The following is a 12,979-nucleotide window of genomic DNA, read 5'->3' as shown; positions in this document are numbered from 1 at the left end:
GCAATTAATTAAAAAAAAACTTTCCGAAAAAGAAGTTTTTCAAATAAAAGTAAAGGCCATATTAAACTTAAGATCAGTAAATACAAATGCCCTTTAAAATTCAAACTAGAAATGACAAGAAATTACTATTAAAGAATTAATGAAACCAAAATTGAACAGAAATTAAATAAAAAATCATAGCAAAAACAACATACAACAAGTACTAATATAAATAAAAAAATTACACATAAATACTATTAAAGAATAAATAAAACCCAAAACAAACAGAAATTAAATAAACAATCATAGCAAACAAACATACAGTATGTACTAATATATGTCAACCCTGAGGAATACTTACTTTAATTACTTCACCTCTTGACTATTTCAGACATAATGGATCCATCAAAGTTTTGATTGGATGCGTTTGGGTAAAAGAGGGCGTGGAAAGGGGGTCTGAATAGTAGTAACCCCATTAAAGTTCAAAGACATGCCCTCCCCGGTTTCAAAGTTATGCCCTCCCTTTTCCCATAGGACTCAAGTGCATGCCCTTTGACGTCACGCGACACGCCCTCGCACCTGTTTCTAGGCAAATCAGGTCTAGACACGTTCCCAGGTGGTAGAAACTATTTTTGGCAAGAATTCAATGTCCTTGGCAGGAGTTCGATGTTTGTTGGTTATAATTGATGGTTATGTTGTTTGATGGTTATGTTGGTTATGTTGATGTTGTTTGATGTTTGTTGGTTATGTTTATTGGTTATGTTATGTTGATGTTGTTTGATGTTTGTTGGTTATGTTATTTTGGTTATGTTTGATACTTATGTTGTTTTTTGTTTATGTTGTTTGATGGTTGTTGTTTGATAGTTATGTCATGTTTTGATGTTTGTTCGTTATGTTGGCTATGTTATGCTGGTTATGTTTTTTGTTGGTTATGTTGGTTATGTTATTTTGGTTATGTTTGATGATTATGTTTCTTGGTTATGTGATTTTTTGGTTGTTGGTTGTATTATGTTGATGTTTGTTGTTTGTTGGTTATGTTTGATGGTTATGTTTTTTTCTTGTTGATGTTGTTTGATGTTTGGTTGTTGGTTATATTTGATGGTTATGTTATGATTAAGCATGGGCACTGTTTCTGTTTTCTGTTTCTGTTCTGTTTTTAAAGTACCTGTTTCTATTCACTTCTTACGAAAAAAACAGAAACAGAACAGAAACAGATGACCTGTTTTTATTTACCTGTTCTATTCTGTTTCTTTTTTTATAATAGCATTTTTGTCCCGTTTCTGTTTTTTTTTCTACCTCTATTTCTTCTGTTCTCGATTTTATTGATGTGATTCAAAAATAAAATTTTCATAAATTTCTAAATTACAAAATATTGTTTTAAATTGTAATTTTAAATATTAAAAAAGTATGTTTACGCCCCATAAAGTTTTTGGAATTGGAGAGTTAATACAAAGTGGAAGTAAGTAAAATGATGGCACTCAGTGTGTCTAACATATCAAATGTGCTGCTAGATTGTTTCAGCTAGGCAAAATTAGGACTTAGGAGTTAGATGAGAGTAGGTAGGTGTGTAAATGGGAGAACGGTAAAGGTCTAGTTTTGTTCCACTAAAACAACTTATTTTTAGTATATATTATTCAGTCAATTGAACAGCAAATTTGCATAGATAATTTCTAGGTGAAGCAGGATTCAAAAAAAGCACTAATCATTGCATATCCTGGTTCTTCTGATAGAGCTTATGTATCTTACATTACATGGAAATTATTCTGCAGCTTTAACCGGGAAAACTTTTGTTCAGTGATTTTTATGAAATTTCATCTGCAAGACAACAGTAACTTGCTATGATTACAACATTCGCCTACACATAATAAATACCAATTATTAATTGCAAATTTTCTTAAATGTTTAGTCAGAGAGGAATGTAAATGTATTGAAGTCTTGTCCAGTAAAAATATATGCTTTTGCTGGTACGTTTTATTGCATCAACAAACAACATATACTTTTTCAAGATACCAAATATACTTTTTATACCATCTCTAAATATAACCAATGAAAACCCTTTCAGAGAAAAGCCTAGAGTTGAAACAGTGGCCTAACTAGCTGATTCTGGCCTAGCTGGCCAAAGTCTTATAAAATGCTGATACACTTTTCACATTCTGTAGAATAACACACCTTTTGGTGAACGCGGTAATTTTTTCCACACAGCATAATAAATTTTTAAAAAAATGCCTCTAATCACTATATTAATTCTTGTATCTGTCTCTTAAATACCTATTATAGACAAGTAAATTCCCGTAAAAATTAATATGATATGATTTATTAACACTAAAAGCCCTACTGGCCATGGTTAATACACAATACACTTCAAAAATAATAAATGAAAATAACCTTATAATACTGTATATTATAATACTCTGCTGCAAATTGTCTAAGTTCTTAGGAAACCGTAGTTAGGAGCTGTCATTTTGCTTTTATTTGCTGACAAGTTTTCTTAGCTTATTTCGCAAACGAAACCACTCAGGGGGAAATTGGCCCCTTTGCCCTAATTACGCCACTGGTCTGGAGGGGGAGACTGTCCCTCGCCAAAGCAACTATGGGCTCTGCTTAAGCACTAATGACCTTGAGTTGACTGCACAATTTGACGACAAAAATTATTCTATTTTCAAAATGTCTCAAATAATTAGTATGCATTTCCGGGAAATTCGAGGAGATTCTGTATAAACATAAAAGCGCATTTTTGGAAAAAAGGAATGGGAAAATGGAAGAAAATAACCATAAAAAAGGATGACGATGTTGTGCGCATAGACCGTTTTTCACCCCTTTATTAAAAACTGTTCTTTTTGGCGGAACAAGCTGCTATAGTACTGATAATAAACCAAAACTTATCATTTACAATTTTTTCTTCTTTAATCTTTAGGTTTTCGAAAAACAGCTGTTTAAACAGCTGTTTTTTGAAGGAAAACAGCTGTTTTTTTGTTTTTACCAAAAAACAGAACAGAAACAGAAACAGGTCTTCTGTTTTTTGTTGGCCTGTTCTGTTTCTGTTCTGTTTCATTCAAGCCCTGTTTATTTTTTCCTGTTTCTTCAGAAAAACAGAACAGCGCCCATGCTTTTAGTTATGATGGTTATATTGTTTGTTGGATATGATGGTTTTGTTGGTTGTTGTTTGATGGTTATGTTTGTTGTTTGATGTTTGTTGGTTATGCGATTTGATGGTTATCTTTGATGTTGTTTGATGGTTATGTTTGTTATGATATATTGGTTATGTTTAATGCTTATGTTGTTTGTTGGTTATGTTGGCTATGGGATTTATTGGTTATGTTGTTTGATGTTTCTGTTATGATGGTCAAGTTTGTTGGTTATTTTTGAAGGTTATATTTGAAATAAATGCCTACTCATTTCGGGGACAAAATCCGATGAAAGGTCGCGCCACCCCCTCCCCCATTTCTTTATTACTGTTTGATACGCTAAGCGTTTGACCTCACAATGCCAGACTATTACTGTCCCCTACAACACCCCTCTGTCATCGCCCCACCCCCGTAAAAGAAAACGCTTTTCAGATATTTCTTGTTAAAATTTTTACTTCAACTCATTCATTCGGGTTTTCGCAAGCAATTCACGCCATATTACCACACTGTAACTACTTTCTAGCACCCCTATGACACCCCTCTACCATTATCTCCATCTTGAAATAAAAGTTTTCAAACATTTCTTGTTATAATTTTTACTTCAAGTCATTCATTTCGATTTTTACTTGCAATTAATGCCACAGAGGACTTAAAACACTTCTAGAGCTTTCCTTGTCTTGGTAATGATTTTACAGGTTGACCGCGATTTCTACACTTTGCCCTTGGTTTCTATGCTGGTTTTGATTTCTATGGTTACCCGTGATTTCTATAGTTTGCTTATGTTTTTTATGAAATTGTCAGGGTTTCAAAGTTTTGCTAGTGTTTGCATAGAAGTTGACCATGATTTCTATACTTTGATCACATTTTCGATGGTATGGTCTTGATTTCTACGACTTGGTCTGGAGTTCTAGGGCTGACACTGTCATGTAGATAAGTACCTTACGATTTTTCTTGGAATACGCTTCCTTTCTGGGCCTAAATATTTCATAGCGATAAGAAACATTCGCTTCTCACTTGATGCATTGTAAGAACGTCAGGGAACATGATTTTTTTTTTACCTGGGACACCAAGCATTCTTGGGTTTGCTTTTTCTCGACAGTAAGAAATAATAATGTTTTGCTACCCCAACGACACCTGTCATCATCAGTGTAAGTGTCTTTTAACATTTGAAACACACAAACACACACACACACAAACACACAAACTTACACACACACACACACACAAACATACACAAAACACACACACAAACACACACAAACATATACACACACACACACACACAAACACACACACATGAAAAAAAACACACACACACAGAAACACAAACACACACATACGAACAAAAAACACACACACAACAAAAAACAAACACACACACAAAAACACAAACGAACACAAACACAGACACTAAAACACACACACACGAACACAAAAGACACACACACACACACAAAACACACACACAGATACACACAAAAACAACACACACACACAAACAGAAAACACACACAAAAATACACACAAACACAACAACACACAGGGACACAAAGCACACACACACAAAAACACACACAAAAACACACACAAACAAAAACAAAAAAAGACACTCACACACAAAAACACATGAACGCAAAACACACACACACAAAAACACACGGGCACACACACACACACACATACATATAAACACACACACACACACACACAGGCACACAGGCACAAACACACACAAACACACAAACACAGACAAACAAACACACAACACAAACACACATGAACATAAAGCACACACACACAGAAAAACACATAGACACACACAAAGAACAGACACACAAAAACACACACACACAAAATCATACACCCACAAACACAAAACATACACACACAAAAACACAACACCACGCCATTGGAATTTTTTCCTTGAACTGTGAGACCTAAAATAGTTTTTCAGTCTTATGTCACGATTTGCCTTCTCACTGTTACACTCTCTTGATGTTTCTGAGTTCATTTGGAATTTTTTCCTTGAAATGTAATAATTGGAATATTTTTATACTGTTGTGCCGTGGCTTAACTTGTCAGTGCTACATTCTGTTATTGTTCAAAGTTCATTTTAGGATTTTTCACTGAAATGTTACACTTGGAATATTTTCATAGCGTTGTCTCTTGTCAGCGTTACATCCTGTAGACGTTTCAAAGTTCAGTTTGGAATTTTTCTTTGAAATATAAGACTTGAAAATTTTTATACTGTTGTGTCGGGGGTTACCTTGTCACTATTACATTCTCTCGATGTTTCAAATTTCATTATTGAATTTTTGTATCAAAATGCAAGACCTGGAATATTTTTGTACTGTTGTTTCGTTGTTTAACATGTCAGTGCTACATTCTGCTGATGTTTCAAAGCTCTCTTCAGGATTTTTCTCATCGAAATTTAAGACTTGGAATTTTTTGTACTGGTTTACCTTGTCAACGTTGCATTCAGTTGATGTTTCAACATTCATCTGGAATGTTTTTCCTTGAAATGCAGCACTTGGAATATTTTGGTAGTATTATGTCATGACTTACCATGTCACACTTACATTCTCATGATGTTTCAAAGTTCATTTTGGAATTTTTTTTATTGAAATATAAGACTTGGAATATCTTTTTTAGTCCTGTGTCATGGTTTACCTTGTCACTGTTCAGTGTTTTCACATTCTGTCAGTGTTTCAAAGTTCAATTCAGAACTGATTTCGTTGAAATATAACACTTGGAATATTTTCGTAGCATTGTGTCTTGTCACCGTTATGTTATGTAGATGTTCCAAAGTTCGGTTTGGAATTTTTTTTTCATTGAAATGTAAGAATTGTAATATTTTGTAGTGTTACCTCATGATTTACTTTATCACGGCTGCGCTCTCTTGATGTTTCAAAGTTGATTTTGGAATTTTCATCTCGAAATTAAAGACTTGAAATATTTTTGCACTGTTGTCTCGTGGTTCACCATGTCACTGCTACGTTCTGTTGATGTTTCAAGATTCATTTCGGGATTTTTTTTCTCGTTGAAATGCAAGACTTTGAATATTTTTTGTGGTGGTTTACCAGGTCACTGTTACACTCTCTTGATGTATCAAAGTTCATTTCGAATTTTTGTCTCGAAATGTAAGACTTGGAATATTTTTTGTACTGCTTCACATTGTATCTGATACATTATTTCGGTGTTAAAAGTTTATTTCATGATTTTATTAATGAAATTTAAAACTTTGAATATTTTATTATCGTTACGTCTTGTCACCGTTGCATTCTGCAGATGTTTCAATGTTCATTTCGGAATTTTTTTTCGTTGAAATGTAAGATTTTCGTTGAATGTTTACCATGTCACTGTTACACTCTCTTTATGTTTCAAAGTTCATTATGGAATTTTTTCATAGAAATGTAAGACCTAGAGTATTTTTGTAGTGGCTTACCTTGTCACTGCTACATTCTGTCGTTGTTTTAAAGTTCATTTCAGGATTTTTTTTTCATTGAAATGTAACACTTGGAACATTTTTGTACCGTTGTGTATTGTGACCGATACATTCTGTAGATGTTTCAAAGTTCAGTTTGGAATTTTTTCCTTGAAATAAGACTTGGAATATTATTTATAGTGTGGTGGTTTACGTTGTCACTGTTACAGACAAAGAGTTAAGAGGGACATGCCAAAAGTTAGGTTTATTTAAGACCACTTAACGTAGCATTGTGTCTTGTCACCGTTACATTCTGTAGATGTTTCAAAGTTCATTTGGGAATTTTTTCGTTGATATGTAAGACTTGAAATATTTTTTGTTGTGTGGTGGTTTACCTTGTCACTATTGCAAGCAAAGGGTTAAGAGGGACATGCAAAAAGATATGTTCATTTAATATCACTTAACGTCGACACTAAAAAATCCTGAAATGAACTATGAAACATCAACAGAATGTAGCAGTGACATGGTGAACCACGAGACAACAGTGAAAAAAATTTCAAGTCTTATATTTCGAGACAAAAATTCCAAAATGAACTTTGAAACATCAAGAGAGTGTACCCGTGACAAAGTAAATCATGAGATAACATTACAAAATGTTTCAAGTCTTACATTTCAACGAAAATGAAATTCCAAACTGAACTTTGAACATCTACGTAATGTAACGGTGAAAAGACACAACGCTACAAAAATAGTCCTAGTGTTACATTTCAACAAAAAAATCCTGAATTTAACTTGGAAACACTGAGAGAATGTAATAGTGACAGGATAAACCACGACACAACACTACAAAAAATATTCCAAGTCTTAAATTTCAATAAAAAATTTCCAAAATGAACTGTGAAACATCATGAGAGTTTAAGTGTGACATGGTAAAGCATGACATAATACTACAAAAATATCCAAGTCTTGAATTTCAAGGGAAAAAATTCCAGATGAACGTTGAAACATCAACTGAATGTAACACTGACAAGGTGAACCAGTATAAAAATTTTCCAAGTCTTACATATCAATGAAAAAATCTTGAAGTGAGCTTTGAAACATCAGAAGAATGTTGCACTGACATGGTGAACCACGAGACAACAGTACAAAAATATTCCAGGTCTTACATTTTGATACAAAAATTCAATAATGAAATTTCAAACATCAAGAGAATGTAATAGTGACAAGGTAACCCCCGACACAACAGTATAAAAAATTTCCCAAGTCTTACATTTAACGAAAAATTCCAAACTGAATTTTGAAACACCTACAGAATGTAGCGCTGACAAGAGACAACGCTACAAAAATATTCCAGGTGTTACATTTCAGTGAAAAATCTTAAAATGAACTTTGAAACAATGACAGATTCTGGGACTGACAAGGTAAGCCACGATACAACAGTATAAAAAAATTCCAAGTCTTACATCTCAAGGAAAAAATTCCAAATGAACTCTGAAACGATCAAGAGAGTGTAACAGTTAGAAGGTAAATCGTGACATAACACTGAAAACCTATTCTAGTTCTTACAGTTCAAGGAAAAAAATCCAGTGGCGTGGTGTTGTGTTTTTGTGTGTGTATGTGTTTGTGTATGTATTTGTATGTTTCTGTGTGTGTGTGTGTGTGTGTGTATTTTTGTGTGTGTATGTGTTTGTTTTCTTTTTATATGTGTGTATGTGTGTCTGTGTTTTTGTGATTGTTTTGTGTGTGATTGTTCATGTGTTCATGGAAGCATTTTGGGAAAAGAGGGTTGGGGGGGGGGGGGTTACGCCCGCCAATCACTTTTGATGACTCTTAAAAAGGTAAACAGAAATTTCAATTTCCCATCATACGATTTACCTCTAAAATTTATATGATTACCCCTAACAAAAAAACCTTATCTGCCCCCCGGGGCATAACGTACAACACTTCCCCCGGGCTCTGGGGGGCTTTATTCAACCCTGAGTTTTTCTTATTTGATCCTTAAACTATTTTGATCAAAATGGCTAACTCAAAATTTTGATCAGATGCATTTGGGGGAAAAAGAGCATTGGGGGGGGGGGGGGGAGGCTAGATGCCGTTCGAATACTTTTGACTCTTAAAAAGGACACTAGAAATTTCGATTGAATATCGAATTAGCCCCCTCCGAAGTTTATACTACCATTCCTTCCATAAAACCTTATATCATCCGGGGCATAATTTACAACACTTGGCCCTGGGTTTTGGTGGGCTGTGTTATCCTTGCAGTCTTTGTTATATGATCTTTGGTCTATTTTGAACAAAATGGCTATATGAAAAATTCAATCAGACGCATTTGGGGAAAAGAGGGTCGGCGAGGAGGGGGGGGGGTAGTTTCAATCGGATCACTTTTAAATTTTAAAAAGGGAATTAGAACTTTCGATTTCTAATCATTTGGGTCACCTCCAAGGTTTTTACAAACACTTCTCCATAAAAACCTTATATGCCCCCAGGGCAAAAGTTACAACCTTTCCTAAATAATTTCTGAGACCACACTGGATAATCATGATAAAATATAAAATCGCAAAGAAAGGAATAAAACGAGGACAATTAACAGCCAGTGAAAAAATTGAAAAATTATACCAATATTTCGGTCAAGACCTCCACTTGAGCGTCCTCAGTGCAGAATAAAACTGATAAAAATATAAAAAACCAAACCTTAAATAAAAACAGAAAACTAAAATTGGGCGACCCTTTCTCAGTAACGATGAAAGGGTAACTGAATAAAAACACAAGTCTAAATGGCATTTCACAATTTTATTTTACGTAAAGCACTCCTAGAGGCCAATCGCTTTAGAAATGGCATCGAAATATATAATATATATATATATATATATATATATATATATATATATATATATATATATATATATATATATATATATATATATATATATATATATATATATATATATATATATATATATATATATATATATATATATATATATATATATATATATATATATATATATATATATATATATATATATATATATATATATATATATATATATATATATATATATATATATATATATATATATATATATATATATATATATATATATATATATATATATATATATATATATATATATATATATATATATATATATATATATATATATATATATATATATATATATATATATATATATATATATATATATATATATATATATATATATATATATATATATATATATATATATATATATATATATATAGTATATCATATATAAAATGTGAACTAGCTCTTCAAAGGAAATTAGACGATATTATTGATCAAATGGACTACAAAATACTGGATATAGAAACTATTATGCGTCTCGCCCGTCTTTGCAATAGTTCCTCCTCGTATTTCCAATATAATAATCAATTTTACACCCAAATCAGGGATCTACCCATTGGTACAAGTCTTTCACCATTTTTGGCAACTTTTAATATGGAATTCATTGAAACCTCTGCTCTGAAAAGTTTTCCTATGAAACACTGGTTCTGGGGTCGATTTGTGGATAATGTTATTTCTGTTTGGGGCATGGAGGGAAGTCACTTAACTCCTTCTGAACTCATCTAAACACTTTGGACTCTAACCTTCAGTTCACTTTAAAACTAGAGCACCATCTCAAACTCCCTATTCTAGATGTCTTAGTTTTTAATAAGTCTCCTGGCCTTGAAATTTCTATTTATAGAAAGCCTACGCATAACGATAGGTATTTGTATTTTTCCTCCAACCAGTCTCTCTGCATAAAAAGAGGAGTTGTTATTTCTTTGGTTGACCGAGTAATAAGAATATGCTCGGAGCCTAACATAGTCTCAGAATTGAACTATAGTAAGGACATTTTATTTTGCAATGTCTACCTCATAAAAATACTTGAGACCATTATAGAAAAAAGACGAAAAAACGCAGAAAAGAATGCATCAAATCCACAAACCCCAACAGATATCGTTCCATTGGTGGATGATAAGAAACTTTTCACCCTACATTCCAAAATTGAGTGACAAGCTGAAAAGAATCCTTAAAAAACATAAACTTAATGTCACCTTTAAGAATTCAAATACTATACAGAACTTTTTCAACAACGGCAAAGATAAAACCAGCCCCATTCTGGGTAGTAGTGGGTAGTGGGTAGTGATGTTTATAGAATTCCTTGTTCTTGCTGCTTTTTTTATGTTGGTAGAACCCAACAGCAATTGGGGGAGAGTTTAACTGAAAATAGGTCCTCAATTGACAAGGTCATGAGGCTACGCCAAAGGCTTGAAGTTTTTTATTCCGCCTTGGCTCAACATGTATATGATAGTCCACACCATTTTATTTTGTTTGACGAAACCTCCATTGTTGCCCCCGTTTAAGGTCTCACGCAAGTTTTCAATAGAGACACTCTCAATAGAGAAACTGGAGAAACTTTTCTAAATCCCAATGATGAAATTATTAATTCTGATCGTTTTTACATATATCCACAAAATTATATTGTGCAATCACACAGAATCTCTGATAATAATCTAACTGGAAAGCAACTGGCCTTTAAGAGTGCTTTACGTAAAATGATATTGTGAAATGTCATTTAGACTTGTGTTTTTCATTCAGTTACCCTTTCACCGTTACTGAGAAAGGGTCGTCCAAGTTTAGTTTTGTGTTTTTATTTCAAGGTTTGGTTTTTTATATTTTTATCAGTTATATTCTGCACTGAGGACGGTCAAGCGGAGGTCTTGACCGAAATATTTGCATATCTTTTCAGTTTTTTCACTGGCTGTTAATTGTCCTCTTTTTTTTCTTTCCTTCGCGATTTTATATTTTAGAACCTTTCCCCTGGGCTCTAGGGGGGAGGGGTTGTTTTGGCCCCAAAGTTTCTGTTATCTGATCATTGGACTATTTCAAACAAACTGGCAATCTAAAAATTTTGATCGAATTTATTCGCGGAAAAGAGGGTGTGTCGGTTGGAGGGGGGGGGGTAGTTACCTTCCAATCCCTTTTGAATCATAAAAATGTAACTAGAACTTTGAATTTCCAACCAAATGATCCACCTCTGAACTTTTTACGACCTCCCCTTACATAAAAACCTTATATGCACTCGGGGCGTAACTCAAAACACTTGCCCCCGGCCTCTGGGGGTTGTGTCGACTCCGCAGTTTTTCTTATCTAATTTTTGAACTATTTTTCACAAAATAGCTATGTCAAAAATATCAAATGGGTTTGGGGGGAAAAAGCGTGGTGGTGGGGGGGCTTGTTGCCCTTCGGTCTCTTTTGACTCTAAAAGTGAACTAGAACTTCCAATTTCCAATCAAGTGAGCCCTCTCTAATATTTTTTACGAGCGTTCCTTCTATAAGAACCATATGTTCCCCCAGGGCATAGCTTACAACACCTCCCCCGGGGCCCTGAAAGGTTGTTTCGATCCCGGAGTTCTTATTTTCTCATGTCTGAATTATTATTAACAAAATGATTATCTCAAAATTTTTATCGGATGGGTTTAGGGAAAAAGGTGTGGGGGTGGGGCTAGTTTCCCTCTGATCTCTTTTGACTCTAACAAACTGAACTAGAACTTTCAATTTCCAATCAAACAAGCCTCTCTCAAGCTTATACAGAGCTCTTGGGGGTTGTGCTAACCCTGGAAGCATTGTTATATGTTCTTTGCACAATTTCTATCAGATGCAGTTGATAACAAGAGGGTTAGTTGGGTAGGGGGGGGGGACTGCAACTTGACCTCTATCACTATTGGCTCTTAAAAGGGAACGATAACTTCAAATTTCAACCAAATGAGCCACCTCTAAAGCTTATACAACCATCCCTTCCATAAGAACCTTAAATACCCCAGGGGCATAACTTACAACTTTCATCCTCAGGCTCTGGTGGTTTGTATCAACCTCAAAAGCCTTTTTATATGATATTTGAACTATTATCAATAAAAGCACTGTCTCAAAATATCTTTTGGATATAGCTCAGGAAAACACGACGTGTTTGTGTGTGTGGGGGGAGGGGGGGCAGTTGGTAGCTGCTCTCTGATCACTTTGCCTCTTAAAATGGGCACTAAAAACTATGATCACTAATCCAATGAGTCGCCTCCAAAGCATATATAACCACCCTTTTTATAAGAGCCTTATATGCCCCAAGGGCATAACCTACAACCTTTCCCTGAGAGCTGTAGCGGGGGGGGGTGTCTTCCTCACCGACATATTTTGTAAAACCTTCAACCACGATGAATAAAATTGTTATCTCCAAATTTTGATTGGTGGCGTTAAGGCAAATAATGAGCGTCGAGGGGGGCAGCTGTTTGGACTAATTTGAAAAAAAGATCGCTGTCTCACAATTTCAATCAGATGCGAAAGACAGATTTATAAATAGAATTTAAAACGTTCAGAAGGAACGTTTAGAGGGATAGATAAGTTCACCCAGAGCCTGCTTAGAGCAACAATCAG

The sequence above is a fragment of the Artemia sp. Qi Xiang Cuo genome, chromosome 6, assembly GCF_049724085.1.
Source record: "Artemia sp. Qi Xiang Cuo chromosome 6, ASM4972408v1, whole genome shotgun sequence".
NCBI lineage: Eukaryota > Metazoa > Arthropoda > Branchiopoda > Anostraca > Artemiidae > Artemia > Artemia sp. Qi Xiang Cuo.
This window is presented reverse-complemented; position numbering follows the sequence as displayed.